Source organism: Coenobita brevimanus, chromosome 90 (genome assembly GCF_032717465.1).
Source record: "Coenobita brevimanus isolate Jiangsu-jjx chromosome 90, ASM3271746v2, whole genome shotgun sequence".
Lineage (NCBI taxonomy): Eukaryota > Metazoa > Arthropoda > Malacostraca > Decapoda > Coenobitidae > Coenobita > Coenobita brevimanus.
In genome coordinates this window covers 4540262-4546021 of record NC_137043.1, presented here as the reverse complement: position 1 = coordinate 4546021, position 5760 = coordinate 4540262, and positions in this window count along the sequence as shown.

Sequence of the window (5760 nt, the reverse complement as noted above, 5' to 3'; positions counted from 1 at the left end):
GATGTGAGCGGCGAGCTCTAACGGTGTCAGGTCAGCCACTAGCCAATCAGAGTATAGGAAACAAGGCAACTCTGTATGCCAGGAAATCCCCGGCTAGACTCCACCCAAACCTAGGTTTTAGATTGGTGGGACTATAGTGGTTTCGTCAGTTCCACGCACCACCACCTGCCCTCGATATTGATCTCTCCGGTCACCCTTGTTTTTGCTAAAAGACAAGAGATACATTAAAGTTAATTTAGCAAATACCCTCTCGAACTGTAGCCGCCGAAAACCCACCAGTTAAGAGATCAACTCGCTCAAAAAACCGCCTGACCGCCAATGTTAAATTTTACTAGTCAGCCTCAATTTGATACCTCCCAATTTGGAGGAAAATCCGCCAACCTAGCTACTCTGGTGCTGCCAGGTCGGTGGGTGCTGTTGGCGCCCAATCCATCAGAAAACGCGCCCCAAAAACGCAGACAGCAAAATGACACAGACACACACACACACAGACACACACACACACACACACACACACACACACACACACACACACACACACACACACACCTCCTCCATCAGTCTTGGGAGTGTTGAGAGCCAGTTATTGTTAATCTTCTCTATTACTAACCCGTTGAGGTGTGTGTGTGTGTGTGTGTGTGTGTGTGTGTGTGTGTGTGTGTGTGTGTGTGTGTGTGTGTGTGTGTGTGTGTGTGTGTGTGTGTGTGTGTGTGTGTGTCTTGGTAGTATTAGTAGTAGTAGTAGGTGGTGGACGGAATGTCAGACAAAATAAGAGCGAGGTCAAGTGAAAGAGGGTCAGATGGCCGCGCCTGTTTAACATTTACAAGGAGGTCGCAGTTTCTCTTCGGGGAGGGGGAGGGGCATAACAGGATGAGTGGAGACCTCTATGGTGGAGACAATGGATTTTAATCTGGATTAGAGAGAGAGAGAGAGAGAGAGAGAGAGAGAGAGAGAGAGAGAAGGATAATACAGAAGGTATGCAGTGGCAGATGAGGCAAAGGGAGAGTTTTGCGTCGTCAGTAATTAGGGGAGTAGGGCTAGGTTGCACAGGCTTGGTAAAGGGTGTGAGGGCTTCAGACAAAGAGGCAGATGTAGAAGAGGAACAGGGTGCTCATTATGTCTCTGGTGCTAACAGTACTGCACATCAATGATGGACATAGCACTGTAGTAGCAACATGTTGGGATGGATATAAGTTCGTTCGAAAACGGACAAAAAAAATGACAGAAATGATACATGATATTCGGAACTTTTCATATGAAGACAGACTAAGAAGACTAAATTTGCTCTCTCTCTCTCTCTCTCTCTCTCTCTCTCTCTCTCTCTCTCTCTCTCTCTCTCTCTCTCCTGGGGGAGTTGTGCGTCACCCTGGGGAATTTTGTTTCTTTTATGAGTGAATTTTAAACTTATGCTTTCATTTCTTTATTTTTTATTATTTCTAATTATTTTTAAAAATATTTATTATTGGGGGTTATGTTGCCATCCTGTCTGAGTCAAGGAGAGAGAGACAGAGAGAACATAAGAACATAAGAGGAGAGGATAACTGCAGTAGGCCGGTTGGCCCATGCTAGGCAGCTCCTAGAAGAGTAACTGAACTACTAGAATGAGATAGGGATAGCAAAGAAGAAGGCTCTCCCTTGCCCTCCAAACCCTCCAGCCGAAGCCGGCAGGAAAAAGTCAGAAAGAACACCACGCCGTATAGAAAAACTGGGGTGGACATTTTACAGGAAAGTGTGAAAGGAGAATAGAGACTATCATAGTGTAACCTGAAAAGGAAAAATTATGAATTAGTATTGGTTATAAGATTTTCTTTTTTCTATATCCACCCCTTATTAGTCATATGCTTATCTAGCCTATGCTTGAAACTCTCAATGGAAGAGGCAGGAACTACTTTACTAGGTAGCTTATTCTATTCGTCTACTACTCTATTACCAAACCAATTTCTACCGATTTCCTTTCTGAAACGAAATTTTTCTAGTTTGCAACCATTATTTCTAGTTCTATCCTGTATGGTCACTTTATGTACCTTGCTAATATCTCCCTTATTTATACCCTTCATCCACTTAAACACCTCAATTAAATCTCTCTTTACTCTACGCCTCTCTAGCGAATGCAGACTTAGTCCTTTCAGTCTGTCTTCATGTGACAGGTTCCGGACGTCATGTATCATTTTTGTCATTCTTCTCTGTACATTTTCTAACGAATTAATATCCATTCTATAGTAAGGACACCAAAATTGTACTGCGTAGTCTAAATGTGGCCTTACTAATGCTAGTTATGTGGCCTTACTAAAGCGAGAGAGAGAGAGAGAGAGAGAGAGAGAGAGAGAGAGAAAGAGAGAGAGAGAGAGAGAGAGGGAGGGAGGGAGGGAGGGAGAGAGAGAGAGAGAGAGAGAGAGAGAAGAACAATGTTTAACAGAAAATCCTTTAAAATATAAGAATATCAAAAGTAGTGAATATTATGGTAGATTGAAAATATTAAATATTTCTGAACGATTAAGAACACCATAAAAACCTAAAAAATTAATGTATATAATGTTGAAATGCATTGTACTCGTAGTAGTAGTAGTAGTAATAGTAGTAGTTGTGGCTGATGTTGTTGCAACATCACAAATACAATCACAACAAACACCACCACCACCCCATTACTACTACTATTACTACTGTTGTTGTTGCTGCTGCTGCTACCTCAGTCACCACCAACACCATCATTACTACTAATACTGCTGCTGCAACTACTACTACTGTTACTGCTACTACTGTATAACTACTGCTACTACAACAACAACAATAACAACTCCTCCTCCTCCTCCTCCTACTACTACTACTACTAATAATAATAATAATAATAATAATAGTAGTACATAATAATAATAATAATAATAATTATAATAACAATAATAATAATAACGTTGCAACTTTTACTACTAGTACTACTACTACTACTACCACCACCATCACCACCACTACTACTACTTCAACAACTAGAACTACTACACATACATTAAGTAATTTGCAATATAAAGTACTTATTTACATTCTACAGAAATTCCCGAATGTAAATACTGTGGGTACTGAACTTTATTTGTACAGAAGTATTCCCTTTATTTATTTGTATATGTGTCTAGTAATGGTATTTATTATTATTTTATTATTATTATTATTATTATTATTATTATTATTATTATTAATATTATTCTTTGGTTTCACGGAAACAAACAAAGCAGGTTGACTTTCTCGACGACTGCTACTACTGCCATCACCACCATCAATACTACAAGAACAACAACAACATTTACTACTCCTGCTGCTGCTGCTGCTGCTGCTACTACTCCTACTACTACAAAAACGACCACCACCACTACTACTTCAGCAACAGCAACAACTACAACCACCACCACCACCATCACTAGTACTATAGCAACAACAACTACTACTACTTCTACCACCAGCAGCAGCCTACTACTACAGACACTATAACCACTACCACCACCACAACCACTACTACTACTACTGCTAGTACTACTACTATTATTACAAGCATCACCACCACCACCTGCTACTGCTACTACTAGTAGTAGCAGTGTTGCTACTAACAGTTCCTACTGCTACCACCAACAGTACTTAATTCTGTGCATGAGAGAGAGAGAGAGAGAGAGAGAGAGAGAGAGAGAGAGAGAGAGAGAGAGAGAGAGAGAGAATGACAAGTCTGTTAAATAGAACTGATGAAGAAACTAGAAGCAAAGTAGAGTAACAGAAGGTCGCCAGTGATGAGGAAACTATAAATAAATAAAATAAAACTAATAAGGAAATGAATTTCATAAAGAGTGTAGAACAGGATACAAATATATCAAAAAAGGACATAAGTGTTAATCAAGAGCCAATCAATATTCAAATCAATATTATTTTTTTTTACCCATTTGTTTTTCCTTCCTCCGTTCTGTTATTTATAAAAAAAAAAAAATCAAAATTGACACACGATTGGAAATTAAAACTCGGGATGTTTCGTTTTAAGCTGGTTATATTTGCACGGTGTTGCCTATCGGACTTCACGGATTTTCTCAGTTTTTTCGCATATTTCCATTTGTTATAAAATAATATATTTTTTACCAATAAACTGAGTAAGAACATTGTCAAGATACTAATACATTATACTTAAAAATTAATATCCGAACTGGCAACTTAATCAGCCAGCAAAGTGAACGTCCAGTGATCCAGTCAGAGTGGATCACTGGACGTTCACATTGCTGGCTGGTTTAGTTGTCAGTTTGGTTATTAATTTTTAAATATAATGTATTACAGTCGTTCTATTTTATGAAGGCAGTTTGGGTGGGGCGCTCTGGGACCTCACTCTGTTAGCTCTGTTGCCACATCGTCGCCACACACGTGCTCTCTCTCTCTCTCTCTCTCTCTCTCTCTCTCTCTCTCTCTCTCTCTCTCTCTCTCTCATATTTATATTAACGACTACTAATCGTATTTTCTTTATTTTTCTCTTGTTTTCGACTTTTTTTCCAAACCACCCTTGAGGTAAAAGTCTATAGGTCGTTTTTTTTTATTTTTTTTATAGGTTCCATGGCGGGAGACTGACCGAGTATGAACCGCTCACGCAGGGCTGTCCCTCGTGTCACCTCCTGACAATGCTCTTACTCAATTTAATGGTAAAAGATATATTATTTTATAACAAATGGAAATATGCGAAAAAACTGAGAAAATCCGTGAAGTCCGATAGGCAACACCGTGCAAATATAACCAGCTTAAAACGAAACATCCCAAGTTTTAATTTCCAATCGTGTATGTGTGAATTTTGATTGGTAATACTGATTTGAATATTTTTTGGCTCTTGATTAATAATTATGTCCTTTTTTGATATATTTGAATCCTGTTCTACACTCTTTATCAAATTCATTTCCTTATCAGTTTTATTTTATTTATTTATAGTTTCGTCACTGGCGACCTTCTGTTATTCTACTTTGCTTCTAGTTTCTTCATTATCAGTTCTGTTTAACAGACTTGTCATTCTCTCTCTCTCTCTCTCCCCTGGAGGGAGATGTGCGTCACCCTGGGGGATTTTGTTACTTTTATGAGTGATTTATATACTTATGCTTTCATTTTACTTTATTTTTCATTATATCTAATTTTTAAAAAAAAAAATTTATTACTGGGGGCTGGGTGAGTTGCCATTCTGTCTGAGTCAAGGACACAATGGAAAGTGAACCAAGTCGCTCTGGCCTGGTTAGACTGGGTCTGTGTGAGTATTACCGCTCAGAAGGGTTTGATATATTATTTTTTTCCCTAAGAAACTGGCATATTTTTCCTCATATTCCTGGATAATTATCATATAATCATAATTGTGACATTATTACCCACCCCAGAAATACGGTACAAGACCAATAATAGTGACTATATTATTTTTAGCACCACTGGAAAATTTTTATGCCACGTTTCTTTATTCCCGTATAAATATTTTAAGTATAATAAGTTTACTGTTCTTTGATATATTATAATACACACAAAAGTGATTCTTATTAGCATTCTCACTTAAAAAGAATCTGGTACATGGAACTTAGGGGCATTACCCTAATTGTTATTCCTCATGATGTTTTTATTCCAATTTCTTTACCAGTGTTTTCATTACAGTATACATTTCCACTTTAACGTCTCTTTCTAATAAAAAAAAACTTTATCATAGGTATAGCCTGTAAATGATTATCAAAAGCAGGCATGCATCATATGGCGGTGTTTACTGATTGACACATTTCACCC